General features: G+C 37.5%; 1 long non-coding RNA gene across 1 annotated transcript; it reads left to right on the forward strand.

The window, feature by feature from the left end:
* Positions 1-901: 901 nt before the first annotated feature.
* Positions 902-25,590, forward strand: LOC134738445 (uncharacterized). The gene is made up of 3 exons (XR_010124175.1): positions 902-1,039; positions 19,465-19,579; positions 25,518-25,590. It is a non-coding gene; the product is annotated as an uncharacterized LOC134738445 (long non-coding RNA).
* The last annotated feature ends 447 nt before the right edge of the window (positions 25,591-26,037 follow it).

Raw genomic sequence — 26,037 nt, forward strand, 5'->3', positions numbered from 1 at the left:
TATTTCTCAAATTGTTCTTTGCATTTAGTCAATTTTTAGAGTTCCAAGATGGTTGTTTTTGACAATTGTGTCCAGTTTTATCCTTTTCTTGTGGAGGTAAGAAGATTTGTTGATCTCTCCACTCCTCTATATTTGTAAAGCTCCCTCCCTATTTTTCCCTTTTTTGTTTGTTTGTTTTAGTAGAAAATTATGCCTATAGATCATCATCTGGTTGCTAGGGAGAAGTCATTGCTACCGGTTTTGGTGCTTTTTAAATGTATATGGTAAAATACATCACAAATTCATCTGATAAAAAACTTCAGATTTAAATTTAGGATTACAAGTTTTTTTTAAGTGTAATCTCTTTGATCTTACATATGTATCTTTTCTTCTTATATGCCAAAACTCCTGGTTCTTAATAATATCAATGTAATTATTAATTTGTCTAACAATATACATGCATCAGCCTCAGAATAATAGCATCAACATTACCACAAATATAGTTATTTAAAATGATTTGATGGTTTTTGTGAGTGTGTGTGTTTTTTTTACACTGCACTGTATGTTTTATAATATAATGGTGATGATCTCTTCTGCTGCAATATATTTATATATTTTCTACAGGTACCAGAGTATGTCTGCTTGTCCTGGGAAAAAAAATCTGTACATTCTCTCTTGCCAAATCCATAAACATGCTGTGCTTTATATCCATGATCAATGATACAACACATTTCAATGAAATTCAGAGCTATTTCACTGTCCAGTTCTGCTGCATGTTTTTATTACACCATAATTCTGCTCACAACCTGATTCATTTTACATTCTGACTTTATGTCAGATGTACTAATGTACTTTTAAAATAAGGAATATTAAAGATTTTCAAAAATAGTTGTAAAATTGTGTATTTTCTGCCATTTCACAGCTCCTTCCCATTTATGAGAGAGCCACCTGACATCAGTCCATAGGCTGTGAAGAGTATTCCAGATCTATCACATTTCTGCGATTCCCAGATGGCTGGTCATGAAAAAAATTCCCTCTTCAGTTTATGTATATGGCAGTGGTAAGTGGAGGCACCTAGATAGAAAATTTTACTCTGGTGAATTATATCTTGTATATTCTTCAAACTCAAAGGAATAAAAACAAACTAAATGCTAAAAAACTAATGAACAAACAAAACCTTCCAAATACCCCTTCTCACCATCACATTTATTTGGAAAAATACATTTTTAAAGTATCAAGAAATTTTTCAATCATATGCAAATGTAGAAATAATAGTAAAGTAAAACTCCATGCACTCACTACCCAGCTTCAGAAATTATACAATCATGACAAATAGTGTTTCATCAATACCTCCATTCACTTACACTCATTGAGTATTTTTTGAAGCAAGTCCCAGAAGTCAAATTATTTCCTTTGAAAACAATTTCAGTGTGTATTTCCAAAACATAATACTTTAAAAAAGAACTACAGTTGCAGTCACAAGTAAAAATAATAATTTAATATCATCAAATAACTAGCCATTATTCAAATTTCAAATTCTCTTACAAATACTATATTTTTGTAACAATTTGTGTGAATCAAGTCCGAAAATTTTTAATTCTTTCCATTGTTGAAGGAACCAGGTTATTTATCCTGTAGAGTTTTCTGCCGTCTGAATTTTGATAATTGTATCACCATGGTGTTGCTTAACATCTTCCTATAGTCTGTGCTTTTCCTGTAAATTAAGCATTGGTGCTAGTGGTTTAATCAGATACAGGTAGGTTTATTTGTAGCAGTTCTACCTGATAAAGGTTGCTGTGTTTTTCCTTATTAAGCATTTACTCTCTGGTTGCCTCTGTTTTAGCAGGTGGTGATGATCAATGACTAGATACATCAGTTCATTAAAGGTTGCAAAAGGAGGCTGTTCTAACTCTATTATTCTTACTTTATACATCTATTAGATGTATATATAGGTGTATCTATGGATATATTTCTGAAGTATGTTTACCAATAGAAATTTTATAAATGAAGTAACACAGTTTGTATAGGAAAGGCAGGATAAATGCAAAATGTTACATCTCACAAATGAGCCATAAGCATAAAAGCATGTGGTGCAACACCATAGGAGAATGCAGTATCTCCAAAAGGTTTCTATCTTCCTCAGATTCTAAAAAGCCCTTTGCAATTTTTCACTCAAAAGTTCTAATTACCTATATTCCTAATATTTAAAAAATAATGTTTATAATTGTTTTCTGTCTAAAGAGTTATGCATGCTTATTTTAGAAAATATAGGTCGATCTGAAGAAGGGGAAATCTTCTCTAATTTCATTGCCTGGAGAAAACTACTGTCCAAGTGATTTCAAAGATGACTATTCTATAAGGGTCCCAGAACCTATTAAAGAATCAAGTCAGTAAACAGTGATAATACTTGAGTTACAGAATGAAAACACAGATGATATTAAAAAGTACTTCAGTGGGTTTTTTTTTCTGGAATTTTATATTGTGGCAAAATACACACAACATAAGATTTGCTACAGTAACCATTCTAAACAATTCAGTAGCATTAAGTACAGAACCCATGTTATGATACCACCACCACTATTTAAACCCAGAACATTCTTATTTTCACAATTGAAGATCTTGTGATAGGTCTACAACTCTGTGAATATACTAAAAATAATTAAATTGTATATTTTAAGTTGTTGAATTTAATAATACAACAATTATATTTCAATAAATCTGCTTTTTCTTAAAAAAAATAAGAGATAGCAGAGAATAAAATAGAAAAAAGTCCTTTGTCTTCAGGGAATTTGCCTTCTAGTGATAGCCATTACCATTATAATTCTCTAATACCTTTAGCAAAAACACAAAGTGATAGCCATTACCATTACAATTGTCTAATACCTTTAACAAAAACACAACAAATGAAACAGATTGCCTGTAGAAGATAAAGACTGGATATGCTATTCTTATAGATGCCCTCGGATTTCCTGAATATAACCTCCAGTTTACTGTGTCTGACCCTAGTTCCCATGAACAGATGGCCAATCAAGGCTGCAATGGGGCAACTAATCCTGTATTTTCCTAAACTCCTAAGTTAAAATTTGCAAGATACATTATAGAAAGACAAAAACAGTATCTTACAGAGTGATGCTGATGTGGACTTTTAGATCCGGAAGTAGACTTAGAGATTATTAATTTTAGCCTAATTATTTTACAAATAGACAACTGACACCCATGTAGATCAAGGATTTAGCCATAACCAATCAAGCACGATCTGACTCTACAAAGCAGTTATATCTGAGGGCAGTGCTGTTCTGTTCTGCTTTGTTTTATTTTGTCTGTGTGTTTTTTAGAAGCGTTATCTGCTTGACAGCCCACTGATGATTTTACAAATCCTTATTTGTAAAATAGACTTTACTTTGCTATCGCAGAAAAGACGAAGTTTGGGTTAGTACAGCGTATCAAATAAGCACTTTTAGTTTAGATTTTTTGATGTCAATTAATAATGGTGAACCGCAAAGCTGCAGAAGAATGAGAGGCAGAATTAGGAATAATACTGAATTTTTATCTGTCTCATGCATGACTATCCTGGGGTATGGCGGGTTCCCACATGAGCCTGAAGAAAAAACTTAGTGTGAAAAGTCTTCATTTTGTCCAGTTGTCCCAGAAAAATGTGTACATACAGAGAAAGTGATGGCCCTGAGTGGTGAACCTCTTCCTTTTGTTCTTAGTTGGTGGCAGAGTCAAAACAGACCTTCAGGCACCCAGTTGTGTAGACTCTTTGGTTTTGATGCTTTGATAATTTCCAAATGACTAACACTCTCTTATGCCTCAATTAATCTAACCTAGTGAACATGACTGAAGCTTTCCACAGCGCCCTGTTTCTGAGATTTTTGTTTTTGTTTGTTTGTTTGTTTGTTTTTGTTTTTTGAGATGGAGTCTCGCCCTGTCACCTAGGCTGGAGTGCAGTGGTGCGATCTTGGCTCCCTGCAACCTCTGCCTCCCAGGTTCCAGCAATTCTCGTGCCTCAGCCTCTTGAGTAGCTGGGATTACAGGCGCGTGCCACCATGCCCAGCTAATTTTTGTATTTTTAGTAGAGACGGGGTTTCACCATGTTGGCCAGGCTGGTCTGAAACTCGTGACTTCAGGTGATCCGCCTGCCTCAGCATCCCAAAGTGCTGGGATTACAGGCATGAGCCACCACACCAGGTCAGGACTCTGTTTCTGAATGTGAGTACTCATTCACCTTGTGAAGTGTGGATTGTGGATGGAGAGAAAAAAAAGATAAGGAGATTAGACTGAAGCTATCAATACTTAAAGTGAGACTTTTCAAGCTCCAGTTGGACCACTGGCATGACTTTCAATATGGCTTCCATATTGCTTTGGTGACAGGATGAGAAGAAGGCAATACTGAGCTTGGCCTGCTCCTCAGAGGTTGTGGGATCTCTTAATCAATTTTCTGTTGCTTACAACAGAATACCTGAAACAAGGTAATTTATAAAGAAAAGGAATTTCTTTCAGTCCTGGGGGCTGAGAAGTTCCAGGTTGAGGTGATACATCTGGTGAAAACCTTCTTGCTGGCAGGGGCTTTCTGCAGTCCCAGGGTGCTGCAGGGCATCACATAGTGGGTGGCTGAGAGCACTGACATGCTAGCTCAGGTTTCTCTTCCTCTTCTTACAAAGCCACCAGTTACACCCCATGATAATCATTAATCCATGAATGGATTAATCCATTCAAGAGGGCAGAGTCCTCATGAATGATCCAATCAACTATTAAAGGGCCCATTTTTAATGCTGCCACATTGGGGATTGAGTTTTCAACACATGAAATTTGGGAGGCACATTCAAACTATAGCATGAGGTAAAGGAAGCATGAGTATTTCCTTGGACTGAATGTGGAGCCCAGGAAAGGGCGGCACTGAGGCCTTTGTTTTTGAGGGGTGAGGAGATCTCAGCAGAAAGAGGCAGATGGACATGGCTAGCGGCCTGCAGGCTAAGCACAGATTCGCAGTGCATCAATTAGAACAGAAAGGAACCTACCAAAACTCATGTAGGATCTCAGATTTTAGTCCTCTAATGGGGTGGTGGGATAAAAATGTAAATTAAACTATACGTTGAAAAACAAAATTGCATTTTGTTTCCATTTACTGTAGAGCTTTTCAACATACAGTTTAATTTGAAGTTATGCTGCAAGCTTAGGAATGGGGAGGAAGAGGAAAACTAGAGGTGGTAGTAAATGAAGGGTCCACAATTGTTGCTGAGAGCAGGCTTGCTCTTTCAATGGGTGCAGGCTGTGTGGTGTCTGAGTGGCTGGCATGATTTAATAGGAGCAATTTGGAGTCATTATACATACACATTTCTTTTTAAAAATTAAGCATCATAACAGCTATGATAGATAGATTAGGCACATATTATTACCTTCATTTTAGGTGAGGTGGTCCAACAACAAGGTGATTAATTTTCCCAAGGTCATGGATTTGTTTATTCAGGGGTGTGAGTTAGTTGAAGTGGAGCAAGCAGTCAGATCTGAGGGTGAGCCAGGTGGCCTTCCTTCTACCAATTCTCTTTATCATGCTTCCTTTATCATGTCCATTACAGAACCATGTTTCTTCTAAGGACCCTCAGATTGCTAGGGCAGATCCTGTATTCAAATATCTTGTTTTTGCCTACTGCCTTAGCATCAGTCTGAGAATTTGCTTGAAGGCATCTATCATGCTGATGGTTAGAACATAAACCAGTTTTGGGGGAAAAGATTTGAATTGCCTACAATAATTTGTGGTTAATGAATTGTCCTAAGGGTTTTATGTGTCCCTCTCCCACTGTTTTGCATGGTAGTTGTCTCGTCCCCATTAAAAGACTTTTCTCATTTGAACTGTTTTTATGAATAAAGGGCTCTTTCATTTTCCACAGCCGATTTCCTTTTATTGTCTATATTGCATTTTAACAGGGAGACAAATGACACCACAAACAGAGGCAAGGGAGACTGACTCCTCCCGCCTTGCCTTTATGTGTTTTTATTAACCTTTGTTCATCCCTTAGCTCAGGCTGTGGGATGTAGACCTTTAGTGCTGGTCATAAATGAACAGCCAGATTTGAAACTTGATGGAAAAGCTCTCTAATGGGACAGAGGAGTCACTGAAACAATATTTGTTTTTAAAAATTGTGTTTGAAGTTATAATGACAGTGATAGAAATATCAATTATAGTAATAAACATTGCAACACTGAGTATTGAGGTATATAGGCAGAAAGAAATATTTAGTATCCTCTATATGCTAGGCATTCTATATATTTTTCTGCTATATAAATAATATATGAATACATTTATATGACACAAACTTTAAAAGATATGGGAGTATATGTGATAAATGGTCAAAATTATCTTTCTTTTTTCCCTCAAATACCACTAGTTTCATCGTATGTATCTATTAACAATTTCATCTGCATATACATATACACATTCATATCTTAATGTTTTGTTTTATCATGCATGAATTCAAAACCTCTGCATATTATTCAATGACATTCTAATTTGCTTAACAAAATCTACTCTGCATATTATTCAATGACATTCTAATTTGCTTAATTTTAAAAGGCTTACTATTTGTACTTTATATAAATCTTCCTTACTCTTTGTTTTTTGTCGTTAGCAGCATTTCCCTCTTAGAGATTTAATTTCTTTGGTTGTTGTTAATATAGTGAAAGCTTCAGTAAACATCCTTCAACATACATATCTTCCCATAGGATACATTTCTAGAAATGGAATGCATGTGTGGAAGGATTTGTACATCTCATGGTTTGGTAGATAGTGACCAATTCCCTGTACTGGCTATGCCACTTCAAACATCCACCATATTGTATGAGTGTGACTCCCGCCTCTTTGTGTGTTCTTTTATTCCTTAGAATACCCTGACAAAGGAAAACTCTAATCCTTATTTTTATCAATAGAGAATAACAAGCTTCAGAAATGTTAAATAAAATTGCCTGAGGTTACACAGCTATCATGTGGAAGATGAGCTTTATTCCTCACAAAGGCCCATACTCTTTCTGTATTCAGGACATTTTCGGCATGAAGTCCATAATATCTAGCTTTGCTATGAAGTTGGTTTTATGTGTTTGGGAAGTCACATCACCTCTCTGGTTCAATTTTCCTTTTCTATAAAATGAAGTAGTTGGACTAGGTGCCTTAGACTCCTTTGGTTTTGAATTGTAAACCTGTTTTGGGGAGTATTTTATAAATGCTAGTGCTAGTATAATTTTGGCTGGATTTTGAACATATTTCTTCTACCTGGGATTTCACTTTTCAAAGGGGAAAAGGACTTGCATTTGGATTAACATTAGGAATATTAATAAGGTTAATATTCAGCATCATAAGTAAAATTGTTAAGCATGGCCTGTGTGCTAAATACTGCTCACTTTTCCAAGTGCTTTACATGCATTATTTTGTACCACCCTCCCTGCATTCTGCTGAGCCAGGTATGGTTATTGTCTTAATTTCACAGATGAGTAAAAGGATGAGGGAGGACAAGATTCTTGTCTAAGATCACACAGCATGTGGTGAGCATTTGAACTCAGACTTTCAGAGACTGAGCTGAGAAGCAAATTTTTTTGTGAGCGTGGGAGGGGGAGGCATTTTGTGGAGGAAAAATACAGTAATTCTTCCTTGGACTATGATTAGGAAAGGAAAGGTCAAAAAACAATGAATTTTCTAGATAACTAAAACCCTGTTTAGGTTCAAAAGTTAACCTTTAACAACTTGGGATAAAAATCCTTTTATAATGTGTTACATACTCTTCTGTTTACATTTAATTTGTTTAATTTAACCATTTCTTTTGGGGATAGTGTCATTGTATAGGTATTTGTTAGTTCCTTAATAGATTCCTGCTCTTGGGAATAATTGAACTGAATAAACCATTCTCCTTTTCTCTGAATGGTCTCGAATTGGCAGGCATTTTGAGTGTTTCAGGTTCTTTTTTACAGTTACGCTTCTCTTGCCTCAGTGTCAAGGTGTCAGCTTTGAAGGCCACTCTTGTGTGGAGAAGGTGTGACCAACTGACTGGAGACAGGATGTGCCCTTTGGGTAGGGGACCGCATAACTCAACATCCAAACTGGGACACTGTAATTATTTAAGCAGGACAACAGGAATAAGATGAGACTGCTTATTCAAACTGGGATTTACAGTCACTTTACTTAGGGCCAGGTCCACATTCTGACTCACTTGCTTGCTTGTTAAGGAATCTTGTCACAAATTATTTAGTTTCTCTGAACCACAGTTTCCTCAGTTGTAAATTGGGCACAATAATGCCAACTTGTAAGAATTAGAGAGAATGTACATAGTAGGTGCCTTATGATAGAGCTGCCACATGGCTTGTTGAGAGGAATGAAAGTCAAGGGCATAACACAGTAACTACTTGTTGCCTGTTAACTTTGCTATTGTTTAGGCTATGATTATTTTGCTTTCTATTGCTGTAATTGTGTCTACATCTGGCTGTTCTCTCCAGCATTCTCTTCTTAGCTACTTCCAATCTGATGTGGGCTGGGAAACAAGATAACTGAAATGTTAGTATTCCAGAAAATACTCATCTCTGAGTTAGGTGCGAGTTTTTCGGTTTTGTTTGTTTTTTGTACAAGTTTTCATCTTAACTGCTTAAAGTATTAGTCTTTGACCTTGTCATTGGCCTAAACAATAAATGTTGTGTGATAATTCATCACTTATAGGTAATGCTTCTTGGTGATTTTCTATATTTGAATTTTATAGTTTGTCAGCATGGTACTGGTATAAAAATAGGCAGGTATAAAAATACAAATATGTTTTATTATGTAAAAATATAAATCAATAGAACAGAACAGAGAACCTAGAAATAAAGCCAAATTCTTACAGCCAACTGATCTTCAACAAAGCACACAAAAACATAAAGTGGGGGAAGGAACAGACACACTATTCAACAAATGATGTTGGGATAACTGGCCAGCCATATGTAGAGGAATGAAGCTGGATCCTTATCTCTCACCTTATACAAAAATCAACACAAAATGCATCAAAGACTTAAATCTAAGACCTGAAACCATAAAAATTCTAGAAGATAACATCAGAAAAACCCTCAAGACATTGGCTTAGGCAAAGACTTCATGACCAAGAACCCATAAGCAAATGCAACAAAAACAAAGATAAATAAATAGGACTTAATAAACCTAAAAAGCTTCTGCATAGCAAAGACACAATCAGCAAAGTAAACAGACAACCCAGAGTGGGAGAAAACCTTTTCAATCTATACATCTGACAAAGGAATCCAGAATCTACAAGGAACTCAAACAAATCAGAAAAAAAGAAAACAAAACAAAACAAAAAACCACCAAACAGTTCCAACAAAAAGTGGGCTAAGGACATGAATAGACAATTCTTAAAAAAAAAGATATACAAATCATAAACAAATATATGAAAATATGCTCAACTTCACTAATGGTCAGGGAAATACAAATCAAAACCATAATGTGACATCACCTTACTCCTACAAGAATGGCTATAATAAAAAAAATATATATAATAGATGTTGGCGTGAATGTGGTGAAAAGAGAATACTTTTACACTGCTGGTTGGTGGGACTATAAACTAGTACAACCACTATGGAAAACTAAAAGTAGAACTACAATTTGATCCAGCAATCCCATTACTGGGTATCTGCCCGGAGGAAAAGAAGTCATTATACAAAAAAGATACCTGCACATGCATGTTTATAGCAGCACAATTTGCAATTGGAAAAATATGGAACCAGTCCAAATGCCCATCAATCAACAAGTGGATAAAGAAAATGTGGTGTATATATACCATGGAATACTACTCAGCCATAAAAAGAAACAAAATAATGGCATTTGGAGCAACCTGGATGGAATTGGAGACCATTATTCTATGTGAAGTAACTCAGGAATGGAAAACCAAGCACTGTATGTTCTCACGCATAAGTGGGAGCTAAGCTATGAGGATGCAAAGCCATAAGAATGATACAATGGACTTTGGAGACTCAAGGGAAAGGTTCAGAGTGAGGCGAGGATAAAAGACTGTACGTTGGGTACAGTGTACACTGCTCGGGTGATGGATGTACCAAAATCTCAGAAATCACCACTAAGGAACTTCTTCATGTAACCGAACACCACCTATTCCCCCAAAATATATTGAAATAATTTAAAAAATTATAGTTTTGTTGATGGGAGATTTGTAGCTATTAAGATAGTTTAGCTCAATAAGGTTTAATTTCCCACCAGCTTGCAGGGAGGGGCTTCTCCAAAGCACTAAAATTGGGTATAAAATAACTTTTATAGTATCTGGTAATTTGGGAGGTAAAGTTCTAGAGTGTGAAAGTAGGAACCATGTAATTTTTTGCTTCCCAGAAAAACAAGACATATCAATAATTATTAAGAAGGAAGTGAACTGTCCTTTTTACACAAAGGGAAAGAATTACAGGAGTTTATAACATGCTTGTAATATGAAAGGCTCATGTAGGGCAAATTAAATTCTGCTTTAATTTTCCTTTGTAGTTTAAAAATCAAAATAAGGAATTACTATTTTCTTTACTAAAATAGAAGCCATATATATGCTACTACTTTATCCCTAGCATCCCACACAGACTGTGGCACACAGTAACCTCTCAATATTTAATAATTAAAAAGAATATATCTTAAATGCATATTGACAACATGAAGTATAGATAATTGCAATCTAGTAAATTAAGTGTTATTCTCCTCAACAGCTATGTAAGAGAATATGCAGAATAAAATGACTTTTGCTTCATTCTGCATCTTTTTCAGATAACCTGGTGACCTATTCTCAGTAGAGACTGATTATTTGGGGGATATGGAGATATCACTGCGGTGTATGTAAATAAAGGGTAATAGTATTTTCTCCTGAGCAAGAAAACATCTGTTTAAATAAACTAATGGTCCCACTGTACTTATTTATTTTACACACACTAATTCAGTCACTCAAACATTTAGAGTACCTGCTATACGCCAGGCACTGTACTACATATTAGCCATGGCTGGAAAAAAGAAGGAGTGGTGAATGAGTCACTTTATAATTATTCGTGATGAGTATGAGTATTTTGGTTTTACTTAACGAACGCTACCGAGTATGTGTGTATGTATAGTTACTGGTCATTTTTTCTTTTGTGTGTGTTTGCATGTGTATGACAAGATGATAGCCATTGTCTTTGTTTCCCTGTGTTTCCCATTTCTAGTTAAATGATTGGGCATCTTTGTTCTGCCCCAAAAGATGAGAGTCTATAATATGCCTCATCACTGTAAAATGGAGTACGCTCTAGACAGCCATGGTGAATGACTAACAGAAATGCCGGATGCTGGGATAGTTAATATTGAGTGTCAACTTGATTGGACTTAAGGATACAAAGTATTGTTCCTGGGTGTGTCTGTGAGGGTGTTACCAAAGGAGATTAACATTTGAGTCAGTGGACTGGGAGAAGCAGACCCACCCTCAATCTGGGTGGGCACCATCTAATCAGCTGCCAGCACAGCTAGAATAAGAGCAGGCAGAAGAATATGGAATGAATAGACTTGCTGAGTCTTCCTGCCTCCATCTTTCTCCTGTGCTGGATGCTTCCTGCCCTGGCTCCTCAGCCTGCAGATGGCCTATTGTGGGACTTCACATTGTGATCCTGTAAGTCAATACTCCTTAATAAACTCCCTTTCATATATACATCTATCCTATTAGTCCTGTCCCCCTAGGGAACCCTGACTAATACAGATGCCCTCTTCCTTTTTGCCAGTTTTTGTTGTGTTTGGGTGGAAATGTTTGCAAACACATCCATGTTCAACTGTTTTCATTAATGGTGGTGAACAGAATGTGGGTGGGCAAACTCAGCAGCAAACATTTCCATTGTGATTTTTGGGTTTGGCATGTGGTCAGACTCTGCACAGCCAGCCAGCCTCTCCTCTTCCTTCTCCCTCTCCCCGACCTTCCTTTCTCCCCTCCTGCCCCCACCTTTAATTCCCACTCTTTTAAATTTTTGATGATCCTTTTGTTGGTCATGTATTTAGCCACCATTTGCTGAGCCCCAGCTTATGGTAACCACTGTGTCAGGGCCTATGGCTCTAAATGTGGTTTCTAAGCTTTAGAAAGCTAACAGTCCAGAGAGGAAGAGAGATACAAAAATAAATAGCCGTGTGAATATGTTTAATTAAACATTTGTGAGAAGAATTATGAAACCCCTGAGGAGGGGTTGATTGTGCCATCTAGGGAGTAGGAAATGGCTTCATAGAGGCAGTCAAGAGTGGACATCAGGGGCTATGTCATTTCCAGGACCAGTCTGAGGCCATGTGTTAGGATATTTAGGCTCAATTTCAAGTATTCTAAAGAGTTGTGTGAGTTAAAGAAAATATGTTAACTTTTTGGTGCTTCAGTTTTCTTATCACTGGCAGTGGATAAGAATCTTCACTGCTGTGAGGACAGAGTAAAACAATGTTTGAGAAAGCTCTGTGATAAGTTTTAGGTAATTCCAAATGCTATCTTCATTTTGCTGTTATAAGAAATAGCCTGGGCCATTGAACTGATCGTTCTTCCTAGCCAGTTCCTCTCTCTACATCTTTCTGGAAGAATCTGTGCAAGACCAGGCCCCTTTCCTGAAAGATACAACAAAATGAGACATAAGGGCTTGAATTCTGGCCCTTCAAAAAACTGGAAGTTTTAAAAATGATGGTAATGATGGCATTGCCTTATTCTTTTGGAACTCTTAGAGCATATCCCAGCACTTACCCAGCCAGGATCTCATACGTCATTTAGGTTAGAACAGGTGTCACCATCTTTGCTTTATAGACATGTATGCCATGGGACAAAAAACAAGGAGGATTGATTTGTGCTAACACCAGAGTAGAGTAATTGAGTGTCAGGATTCTAAAAGGCAAGAAATCTTAAAAATAGCAGTGTAACCACATATAAAGAAAACAATATAGGCGTTGATTTAATAACCTTTGCAGGGTCACATAATTAATTAGGGATTAGAAGCAGACCTCCAACCCAGGGCTCTTCTGATTGTTGCTGAAACATACTGGACCACATCTTCATCTTGAATTCATCTTCAGTGGTTGAGCTTTTCAAACTTTGCCTTTAAATTTGATGATGCACACTCTTCCTTCCTACCTCACAGCTTTCCTATCAATTGACTGATAATCTTAAAAACTAGGACTTAGTTGTATTAAGGGCACTTACTAGATGCAGTAATCCAACATTTTGTAGATGAAATAACACAATTATTTTACCATTTATAGGTCTTCCTCCATTTTACCAATTAGCTTATTTTATAAAGTTGAATATTCTGCTCTGGAATTTACCTAAAGCACTCTCGGCATGTCAGGACTTGCTGCAGGCTCTGTGGACTTCAGACTTAGCCCTTGACTCCATCTTGTGTTGTGAAGGACATAAGGAGGGCAGTACATCTGCAGAGCTTCAAGTGTTAACTCTACCTGCTCCCTAAACCAATCTTCGCAAAATTGACCCTAGGCTCTACCCCACCAGTAAATATGCCAGACAAAAATAGATTCAATTAATTTCCTCTCATTTAGATCACTGAACTGACACTTAAGAAGATACCAGTGTTGCTTTAGATGGCTTTTAGTCCTGTGTTCATGTTCTGAGATTCTTCGGCATAGATAGTAAATGGCTATGTCTTGGGTAATCCTCATTTCTGGAGAAACAGATATTTCCCCTTACTTCCCTCTTTCTGCAGCAACTGATCACAGAAAAGAGGGGACTAAAAACTATTTGTTAGATATTGATAAAGGATGTAATATCAATAAAATAGAGTGAAGACCATTAGCATATTAGATAGAATGGCCCTGCAGGAGGGATGAACTTTATCATGTAAGTTTACTGCAAAGGAAGAGCTCGTATTCCTCTTCCTCAAGTGCAAGCCCCTCTTAATGAAACTGACGGTATGGAATCTTCCAGTCATTGAGGACCTGCTGCAAGCCTGGCCCTGAGTACAATATTAGAGGCTGAAGATTTTAAAGAAAAATAACATCCAAGTCCCAGCAACCAAGATGCCTATAGTGTAATTGGAGGAAAAAAGCAAAAGACAAAAAAGAGATGAAGAAGTTTCTTAGAGGAGGTGACACTGGAATACAGCCCTGGAAAAGGCAGAAAGAAAGAGACATGAGGTGGAGGGGAAGAACTAATTGTGTTTGAGAAAACATTGATGAGATAGTCAATGATTAAGAACAAATTGTAGGATAAAACTTTCCAGGTAATCTATGTGCATTTTAGCTAAAACACTTTTTAGTGTAACTGCCTCCCTCATTATTTTTTTGGCTAACCAAATATATTTTAACATAAGAGTTGTGAAAAGTTAACTTATAGAAGAGAATAAATAAATTCTTAAGTATAAAAAATTAATTTACTAGTAATTAAAAATACAAAATAAAAAAGAGATAACTAGTTTTTGCCTATCAATTGGCATAGATTTAAATAACAATAAAATATACTGCTGGTGAAGATAAAGAAAGACAAGCAATCCCATACATGGCAGGTGAGAAATTTGGTACAATTATTGGGAAACCATTTGGCAATATGTATCAAAGCCTTAAACACATTTATACCCTCCAAGACACTAATCATGTTTAAAGAAAGAGTGTTTTTATAGGAGTAAATAAAAACATATATTCAAGGAAATTAATTGCAATGTTCCTTTATTTAAAATAAGGAATATTAGAAAAAAAACCCTACATTTGATAACAGATGATTAAATATGTTACATACTTAGGATATTATTCTTGCATTAAAATAAGATTTTAGCAGTACTGTGTAGCAATAGCTACCATGTATTGAGGATTTACTATATATCAGGTACTATGCTAGTAACATTGACTATAAATCTTACTTTTTAAAAAAATTTTATTATTATTATACTTTAAGTTTTAGGGTACATGATCAATCTATTAATGATTAAAAGTAAGATTTACAACATGGCACATGTAAATCTTACTTTTAATCATTAATACAATAGATTGATTTCTCATTGAATTTTATATACTTAGTATTTTTATACATTTATGGGGTACAAGTGTAATTTTATTACATGCATAGATTTCATAATGGTGAAGTCAGGACTTTTAGGGTATCCGTCACTCAGTTAATATGCATTGTACCCATTAAGCAATCTTTCATCATTCTCCTCCTCCCACCCCTTCACCCTTCCAAGTCTCCATTGTCTATCATTCTATACTCTGCATCTATGGGTACATATTCTTTAGCTCCCACTTATAAGTGAGAACATGCAGTATTTGTCTTTCTGTGTCTGACTTGTTTCACTTAAGATAATGACACCTAGTTTCATCTAGTTTTCATTTTTTAATGGCTGAATAGTATTCCATTGTGCATGTAGATCACATTTTCTTTATCCAATCGTCTGTTGGCAGACATTTAGTTTGTTTCCATATCTTTGCTATTGTAAATATTGTTGTGATAAACATACAGGTGCAGGTGTCTTTTTGATATAGAAAGTATTTTCCTTCCTCATTGAATTTTATTATTGTTTTAGAGGAAATGTTCAATGAGAGTTGAACATTAAGATGTTTCCAAAACTGGCCCTGATCTACCTTGCTAAGCTTCAGATTTTCTTACTTTAGAGATGGGAAACATGAGGCCCAGAAAATTATTTAAAGTCAAAGAACAAGTCAGAGGCAAAGTCAAGAGTGAAACCTCCAGATCTTGATGCCATATCAATGAACTTTTCACTCCGTATGTTCTTCTGGAATAATTACATCTCACTTTACAAACATTTATGGAAAATCTATCATGTGCCAGGCACTGGTCTAGGAATTAAACACACAATAAACGTAAATCCTGTGCTCTCAGTTTACAACCCATGGGGAAGACAGACTCACTAAAATAAATAAAATAAATAAATAAATAAATAAATAAGCTGGCTGGGTGCGGTGGCTCACGCCTGTAATCCCAGCACTTTGGGAGGCCGAGGCAGGTGGATCATGAAGTCAAGAGATTGAGACCATCCTGGCCAGCATGGTAAAACCCCCACCTCTACTAAAAATACAAAAATCAGCTGGGCGTGGTGGCGCACACCTGTAGTCCCAGCTACTTGGGAAGCTAAAGTGGGAGAATCGCTTGAACTGGGGAGGAGGTTGCAGTGAGCTGAGATCGCACCACTGCACTCCAGCCTGGTGACACAGTGAGATTCCATCTCAATAAATATAAGCAAGCTAGAGACTGAACCACAAATCAAGTCCTTTTTGGATGAAAACAGGGTATCAAATGACAAAAAACTCTCCAGTGTGACAGATGTGATAACAAATGGACATATTGAGCCCAGTGGTGGCAGAGAGAAGGAGCTTATTGACCTACCATGAGTGGGTTAGCAGAGGCACCTCAGACCGATGACTAACATTTGTTCAGAACTTATCAAATCCCATGCACTCTTCCAAATGTGCTATGTAGGTTAACTTAGGTAACCCTCCCAGCAATCCTGTGAGGGTAATACTATGATTAGTATTATTTCCCACTTTACAGAGGATTAAATCAAGGCAATGAGAGGCTGAGTGACTCGCCCAGCCAGTCAGTCAACAGGAACCAGAGTCTCTATTGCCTGCTTGCCTCTCTCTACCTAGTATGATGCTTGTATTGGCAATCGAAGGATGTAGAGAAGAAACTAATTCTAGGAAGAGGGAATGAGGTGTTTGCCGCAGGGTGCTGAATTTATTTAGAAAACTTTAGGAAATTCACTTTTGGGAGATGGAGGTGATCTTTGCACGGTGGGGGTGAGGTGTGCTCGGCCATGAGGCATGAGCCTTACCAGGCCTTACTGAGGAGCTTGGCTCTTCTCCATTAGGCAACTGGAAGCCATTGAAAGCTTAAGCAGGGAAGAAACACAATCCATCTTGCCTCTTTGAAGAACTTCGCATTCATCAGTCCACAAAGTGACTGAGATGGGTTCAGCCAGCTTCTAGATCCCTGACGCTGTGACCAGGGTTTAGCCACACTCTTCTTCTAGTAGAAAAGGAATGGCCTCAAATGGAAACCATTGCTGCAGGGGGTTAATAAAATCTCCCAGGGCCAAGAAAGCTAAACCACAATTTAAAAACCTTCCTGCATAGCTGGCGGCTGCAGTGCGTGGCTTGTAGGGGTGGGTGATCTGTGCCGTCTTCCTTGACAGTATATTGCTTTGCATCCTCCTTGTAAACCTTTCTGTTTATTTTGTGGAAGGGTAAAGTGCCTGACAGAACTTATCCAGGAGGAAAATAAAGAAACAGCGGGCCTTAAATCTTCATCAAGTTTCAGAAACCTTCAAACCAACACAAGAAACTCTCAGATTTGGGACTTGGAAAACTGGGGGCTTTACCTGCTTCCTGCCTCCCTCCCATTCCTCGCTCCTGATTGCATGACACCCTTTCCCTTTCTCAAGTCTTATCTCTGAATTCCACCTCCTAACAGACCAATGTTCTCACAGTGCCAAAGCCTCAAGCTGCAGTTCCCCAGGGCAAGCTTGCCCTTTCCGGAACTGCCCACCTTTCAAAATTACTTCCTTACATTTCTAGTTACAGCTATTAAACTCCTCCTGGGGCTGAGCTCAATCAAGTATGTGTTAGAAGGAGAGTAATTTAATTAAATTGCATCCCACTAAGGTGTAAATAACGTATAGCCCCAAACCCATCCCTACAATCATCCCAGGTATGTGGAGGTCACATTTCAGGATCCCTTAACACATGCTTCCTTTCCAGATGCCCTTGCCAGAAGCTGAGGCAGACTTGCTCCTTGTGTACTCTAGCCTCTCTCCTGCAGTTTTTGAAACATTTGTATTCACCTACTTAAGACCAGCTGCTGTCCCTTCCCCCAAACTTGGGGTGCCCTGGCCTGTTCCCTACAAACCTGTGAATGTTTGTCTTTGCTGTGTGGATCATATTCAGTCTCAGAGCTTGGAAACAGGAAGGGTAGACAGATGATTAGGAGACAGGGGCCAGGTGTGGTGGCTCACGCCTGTAATCCCAGCACTTTGAGAGGCTGAGGCATGCAGATCACCTGAGGTCAGGAGTTTGGTACCAGCCTGGCCAACATGGTGAAATCCTGTCTCTACTAAAAATACAAAAAAATCAGGCAGATGTGGTGGCAGATGCCTATAATCCCAGCTACTTGGGAAGCTGAGGCAGGAGAATCACTTGAACCCAGGAGGCGGAGGTTGCAGTGAGCTGAGATTACACCACTGCACTAAAGCCTGGGCAACAAGAGAGACTCTGTCTCAAAAAAAAAAAAAAAAAAAAAAAAAAAGAGAGAGAAAAGGAGACAGAGGTGTCGCCGCTGAGAATGAGTTATGTACATCTAAAAGAAAAATGCAGTTTTCTTGAAAAAACAAGTTTATCAGATGTGATTAGAGGAGTTTACAGTAACAATCGAATGATGTGACAAAATATCCAGCAAGTTTATGGTTGGGTGCTGAGTTTGGACTAGGAGATGGGGGACTCTCTAACTCCAACTTTGTTTAAGTTACCTACCATCCTTGGGTCTAAGTGTCATTATCTCTAAAATGAGTAGGTTGGGCCAGATAGCTTCAGCTCCTTTTAGATCTAATTGTAATTATCAAGTATTGGATATCACATGAAGACTTTGGACCTGTGTGCTGTAACACTGACCTCCTGTTCTGTGGACCACTAATTTCTGTCCTATAGTGCAGATGAAAGGCCACACTCACAGAGAGACATGGTAGAAAGGACACTGAACTTGGAACCGAAAGACTCGGGTTCCAGTCTGGGTTGGCCTAGTAATCTAAACAAGTGGCGTTTCAGTTTCTTTGTCTATAAACTAGAGTTAGCAATTCCTCTCCTGTTTTGGTTTTTTTTTTTCCCCCATACTGGAAACCACACAGCTACATACTTGCTGACTCTTTTTCTTATTTTCAGAAATGTCTCTGAGCTGCGTGTGCTGGCTGACATGTGTAATTCCAGTGCTTTGGGAGGCCAAGGTCAGAAGATCAAATGAGCTTAGGAGTTCAAGGCCAGCCTGGGTGACATATAGAGACTGTATCAGAAGGATTGCTTGAGCCCAGGAGTTTGAGGCTGCAGTGAGCTATGATCATGCCACTGCACACCAGCTTGGGTGATAGAACAAGACCCTACCTCTAAACATAATAAAAACAAATTAAAAATTGAAAAAAAATAAAAAATTAAAAAGAAGCCAGAGATATGTATTTTTAAAAAAACATGGCTTTGGTTCTGAAAGTCATGTGTAACTAGAATTTGTATTACCTGGTGGCTGCTGAAGGCAGGGACAGGTGCAGGGGTGAAGATAGAGTTTCCTGACTTGTGTTTAATAGACCTTTGTGACCCAATTACATGTAACTGGATTACTGTTTTGTAAGCCACACAATGGAAAATCATCAGTTACATTCCTGAAAATGAAGAACACTAATAATTAAATAACATGATAGCATAGAATAATGACATTTCAGTTGTATGAGATAAACAATTTAAATGTTTTCTTGCCTTAAATCTCTAAGTGAAATGCTGAGGAAAAACAAGAAGACAAAAGATCTCCCAACCCAAAAAGGAAACACTTTCAAAAGCAAGCTCAGGTCCTGGACTATCAACTCTGTCAACAAGAGGAGAATAGAGGTGAGGTTAATGGCATTTTTCTTAATTTCATCTGTTTCAGGCATGGATGATCTTTGATCTTTCTGAGTTTTATCTATCACTGAAAAGATTCTCTTGGACTACATGGATTTTAGTGTCTTCTCTGATTGGAACACATGATTGACAAGCATATACTTCCCATCATAGCTAAAGGTGCTGGTTACAGGCAAGAATGAAAGGAGTTTCAACCTCAGCCTCCTTCAAGGGCAGGACCCCAAGGGAGGTCATATTTGCTTTGCATGGTTGGGAATTGCTTACCAGAGCTTCTGCTTCCTTTGTGCTTCACATTACACAGTTTGAATGTCATCTTGATGTTATAAAAGTCACTCAGGTTAGGACTCTCGCTGCCCTCATTCACACTGTGTGCCCTCCGCCTGTTTACTCATCTTGGCAGAAAATGATTTGTAATCTCATATTGCCACCTTTTTGTGTGGCTATGCCAAATATACTGAAAGAAATTATAAGCTCTTTTGGATCTGGAGCTCTATTTTGTACCTCTTTATCCCTTAACTATTGCATTTCTGAGTCAGAACATACACCCCTCCTGGGTTTAAATTTCTTCTTTCATCTTTGTACCTTCAGTACAGTTCAGTTGGACACAGAGTAGGCACTTTATAAATTTTTATTGTGAAACAATATATATTCTTTAATTTAATGAAAGCCCTTTATCAGTAAGATTATGACTCAATGATAATTCAGTCAGCAGCAAATAGGGCATCTCTTTGATTTGAGAAGTGCAAAGAGATTGAGGATATCTTCAGAAGCTATGCCTCTCTAAAGTTAGCCTCCTAGTAAGATAAGACTATATTTCTACATCTCTTGCAAGAACCCAGGAAGGACAGAGGAGGGAAGAAACCAAAAAGTCAGCTTGGTGGTACTGAAGATATCAGCTTGTGGCCAACCACTTATTTACTGCGGGGAACATTAAACTACAACAATACCAGATCCCTGCAATTGGTGCTTGGCAGATTCTTAGAAATGATCTAATTCAATTTTCTTATTTTACAAATAAGGACATTGAGGCCAAAGAACTCAGGAGATGACTAATTTAGAAAATATTGTTTTGGGAAGTAATTGTATTAAAAAAATAACTCCACAGCTTAACAAAAGTGGTTTCTGTGTTCAAGTTCAGTGTTTGTGTGAAACACTTGAAATTAAGTTATAACAGCAGAAACACTACAATGTATTTCTGTGGCTGAGACCTCTAACTATCCTCCAAAGATTTCTTCTTTCCTTCCATGTCACAGGGTTGTTTGTAGGAAGTGGATGCTCAGCTAGGGACATTTTTTTCTAGCTGTCTTCGCATTAACTTTGGACCTAGTATCTAGCCTGGACCATGAGATGTAGGTAAAATTCTTATATTTCACCTGCAGAATTCACCTCCAGGAAGTCACACCATCCTCCACAATCTCTTTCCTGCATGGTCTTACTTCATCAGAAGTTACCATCATTGATAAACTGGGAGTTAAGACAATTAAGGAATAAGGATCTAACCTCAGCTGAAATTTTCCTATCAGATTAAGTACCTATAGGATAGGACAGTATCGCCTTGCCTGTATCCACACAAGCTCAGGGAACCTTTTTTTTCCCATCTGTCAGATTATCAAACTCAAAGTTTGAAATGTTCTTTGCTGGTGAAACTGTGGTGAAATAGGCTCTTTGATGTATTGCTGATAAGAGTATGAACAGGTACAGCCCTCGTGGAGAGAAGGAAATATGTATCAAAATTAGTTATGGGGCCGGACATGGTTGCTCACGCCTATAATCCCAGCAGTTTGGGAGGCTGAGGCAGGAGAATTACCTGAGGTCAGGAGTTCAAGACCAGCCTGGTCAATATGGTGAAACCCTGTTTCTACTGAAAATACAAAAATTAGCTGGGCATGGTGGCAGATGCCTGTAATCATAGCTACTCGAGAGGCTGAGGCAGGAGAATTGCTTGAACCTGGGAGGCGGAGGTTGCAGTGAGCTGAGATCACACCATTGCACTCCAGCCTGGGAGACAAGAGCGCAACTCCATCTCAAGAAAAAAAAATTATACACTCATTTAACCTTTAACTTAGTAAACCCATATCTGGAATGTATTCTTTACACACACCTGCACATATTTTAAATAGCATGTGGGAAGAGTTATCCATTTTAGCATTATCTGTATGTAATGTTAACCAGTGAGAAAAAGTTCAAGTATCCATCATTAGAGGGCTGGTTACATAAACCATGTGTATTAGTCTGTTTTCACGTTGCTGATAAAGACATACCCCAGACTGGGCAATTTAAAAAAGAAAGAGGTTTCATGGACATACAGTTCCACATGGCTGGGGAAACCTTGCAATCATGGCGGTAGGCAAGGAGGAGCAAGTCATGTCTTACATGGATGGCAGCAGGCAAAGAAAGAACTTGTGCAGGGAAACTCTGCTTTTTAAAACCATCAGATCTCATGAAACCCACTCGCTATCATGAGAACCATATGGGAGAAACTACCCCCATGATTCAATTATCTCCAACCAGGTCCCTCTCACAATACATGGGACTTATGGAAGCTACAAGCTAAGATATGGGTGGGGACACAGAGCCAAACCATATCACCATTGCACATCCACACAGTGCAATACGGCACAGCCGGATGAAAGAACAAGGAAAATTGCTATTTATGGGTATGGAAAAGTCCCCAGGATATTCTGGGAAGTGTAAAAAGCAAAGTTCAGAACAGTGTATGTAGTATGCTACCATTTGTTTAAAAAAGGAGAAAAGGGATAAGATATATTTTCACATGTACTCTCAACTGCATGAAGAACCTCTGTGTTTGAGGAGAGCTGAAAAAGGAAAAGATAGGCACAGGAGTGAGAAGAGGGTTTCTTAACCTATACCTTATTATATCATTATTTTAATCTAAGTCAATTAATTGCTTATTAAAATACAATTAAATAAAAAATAAAATGGAAAAAAACTACAGAGCCTATCCCCATTGGGTTTTACACAAAATGGCAGAGAAGCAGAAATTACTAGCTAAATCAATGTTAAAAAACGATTTGTTATTAAAGAAAAGACAAACTTCTCTTTGGAATGATTGCTATAGAATTACAGCTATGCTTCTGTCTGTTCCAGCTGGGTCAGTATATTGCATTCATTGACTTTTGTTTTCAACTCTAATCATTTCCTTGATTGAATGATGCTTTCCTGCCTTCCTTACATCATTGATGCCTTTCAATAAATAATAAATTTTGCTCCCATAACCTTATTTGTTTAAACTTCTTTCCCTTTGTAGTTCCTAAGAACTACAAAGTCTCCCACCTGTCAGATGCTATGTTTGGAGCTGGAGATACAAAGACAAAAAGACATGGCCCTAAGAGATCATAGTTAGAGGGGAGTGAGAGATAAATATCTTGTTATGGGTGAAATTGTGTTCCCCCAAAATTCATATGTTGAAATCCTCACTCCTAGTAAATCAGAACGTGACTGTATTTGGAGAGAGCATCTTTGAAAAGATAATTAAGGTTAAATGAGGTCATTAGGGTAGGCCCAATCCAATAGGACTTGTGTCTTTATAAGAAGAGAAGATTAAGACACAGACATGCAGGGAGGAAAGACCATGTGAAGAAAAAGGGAGAAGACTATCTTTGAACAAGCTGAGGACAGGTGCCTCAGGATGAAACCAATTCTGCTAACACCTTGATCTTGGATTTCCTGCTTCCAGAACTGTGATGAAATAAATCACTGTTGTTAAAATCACTCAGCTTGTGGTATTTAGCAAACTAATAACATCTCTAATGCATTTCAGTTAGAGGTGTGATGAGGGATAAAGAAGCACAGAATAGGGACCCCTACTTTAACAATTCGGACAAGCAGAAAGATGGCACCTGAACAGAATCTATGAGGCAACTCTGTTGCTATCCTACTTCACAGGCGAGGAAACTGAAGCACAGAACTGTTATGTAAATTTCCCAAGATTACAAGACTAAGAAGTAATAGGGCCTTCATTCACATTAAGGCAAATTCCTCTGAATTGGTGCTATTATGGCTATACTATGCTGTGCCTGATAAAATAAGTTATCAGGAAAAGTGTTGAATGGAGGAGGGAGAGCACATAGAGTGTTCAGGGAGTTACATGTGTGTGGCTTGAATATAAAGCAAAAGGTTAAATGGCAGCAGATATGTCGGGGTGGGTCCTATGGGCCTTATATGTGATACTAATTTTGTGTTTTAAAAAATCCCCAATGCATTAAATCTAGAAATTAGTGAAGCCATATTTTTGCATTTCAAAGTGGAATTTAAGCCCCTGTGCCCAAACCGTAACTATTCAACTCAGTGAATTTTCACAAACTGACACACCCATGTAACTGGCAGCTAGATCAAAAAGCAAAGCATTATAAGCCCCTCCAAAGTTTTCTCCTGTTCCTTTCATTTACCTTCTCCAATTATAACTACTAGACTGACTTCCATGTGCATAGATTCATTCTCCCTCATTTTGATCTTTTATATAAATGAAATCATACAGAAGGTACTCTTGTATCTGGCTTCCTTTGTTCACTCTTATATTATGAGATTCATCCTGTTGCATATAGTTATAGTGATTTCATTCTCTTTGCTGTATAGTATTCCAGGGTGTACTTGCCTCAGTTTACTTATCCATTCTATTCTTGGTTGACATTTAAGTGGTTTCCAGCTTGAGGCTATTTTGAATAATGCTGCTATAATCATTTTTATAAATATAGTGAACATATGCACCTAGGGGTGGAATCACTGGTTGATGGGATATGCATACGTTCAGCTCTACTAGATATTGCCAAATAACTCATATACCTAATTGTGAAATACTGAAAGCTTGCCATATTGACTTTCTATTTACTGGCGACACATAGGCAACAAAAATTTTTAATGACACAATTATCCATAGCTTCTTAAAGCATCAATTAAGAATTAGTTGATTAAAAGATATGCATTATTTTTGTACTGAAAATTACAAAACATCATTAAGAAGAATCTATAGAAGAATATTCCATATTTCTGGGATAGAGGAGTCAATTCTATAAAGAGGTCTATTTCAACTTCCATAAACTTCCATTTCTGTAAACTCACACCATGCAGACTCTATATGAATGAATGCACTTTCTTTTCTTTTGTGGAATGGTTATGATGACAGCAACCACAAAATAACTTGATAGACTTTTAAAAAATTGACAAGAACAAATTTAGTTCAGTCACCTGAATTCTGGGCAGCGGTGCATTTTGAAAGGACTAGTAAGGTGCCATATTGGAAGCAGGTACGCCATTTCTTGATAAATCCAGTGCTGCTTATTTTTTTCTTCCAGCTTTGAAGCATACAGTTATTTCTTTAGTTGAGTATTAGATGAAGTGGTCAGCTTGCACTTAGTGCATATTGTAAAAGCTGCGTCTGTTCTCATTAGGTTTTCACTTAAGGGAACTAGGACCAGACTTAGAAACAGCAGATTGATAGCTCCCACCTCAAGCGCACTCTGAGGCATATGCTCAGTGGAGGAGAATAGCTGGTTGGGTTGCCCACACTATTTAAATTGTTGGTTCTTTTTCTCACCCTTTTTTTTGGTTTGTTTGCCAAACATACGTGGGTAAATTGCAGACGTTAAATGCCTATGTGCTGAGAATGCCTTATATCTGATCACATATTCTTTCTTCAACCCTTCCTACTTTATTATGATTGCTAGCACCTCAACATTCCCTGACTACAGGGGTTTATGATTCATTTTGTTTTATAATTTGCATGGGTAAGTGTCCCATTTTTGGATAACAGTATAGTTATTTCTTTAAAATTGAAGAAAACAAGATGCTGGTAAAAAAAGGAAATAACTCACTGTTTCTTTTCATGAAAATAACAGGTTGTTTCCTTGTTAAACACTTTTAGTAATTTGTCGAAAAAATTACAGTATTTTCCATCCTCATCTAACAGGTTTTTACATGCTACAGTTACGAAGACTGAGTTTCACCAACAGAAGCCCATGAAGTTGTTGGCATATCCTTAAGTGTGTTTCTCATTTTAGTGCTGGGATATTTGAAACAGGCCATCACATTTTCCATAAATCTCATCTTTTCTAATTCACTTCCACTAATTCTAATTCTATCTGAAACAATGAGGCTTCTAGGTTGCCTTGCATGTCTGAGCAGGACAAAAAAATTAATGAGGAAACAGTTAATGGGGCTGAAAAAACTGAAGGAAATAAGAAAAGTAAAATCTTGTGTTGGAGAAAGAAAAAGTGAGTGAGAAAAAGATTAGATGCAGCTACCTTTCATAGCTTAAGACACAGAGGAATTATAGAACTTAATTACTGTATGAGAACTTCACCATCATTTACAATAGATAAATAGTTTGACTATTAACAATTAAAACCAAGTAAGCATTGTAAGGTCCAAGTTTCTGAAATTTCTTGGTGCAGATGCAACAGTTTTTCCCCATGCTTTTGTTTGGTATT

Source organism: Pongo pygmaeus, chromosome 17 (assembly GCF_028885625.2).
Source record: "Pongo pygmaeus isolate AG05252 chromosome 17, NHGRI_mPonPyg2-v2.0_pri, whole genome shotgun sequence".
NCBI classification, from domain to species: Eukaryota; Metazoa; Chordata; class Mammalia; order Primates; family Hominidae; genus Pongo; species Pongo pygmaeus.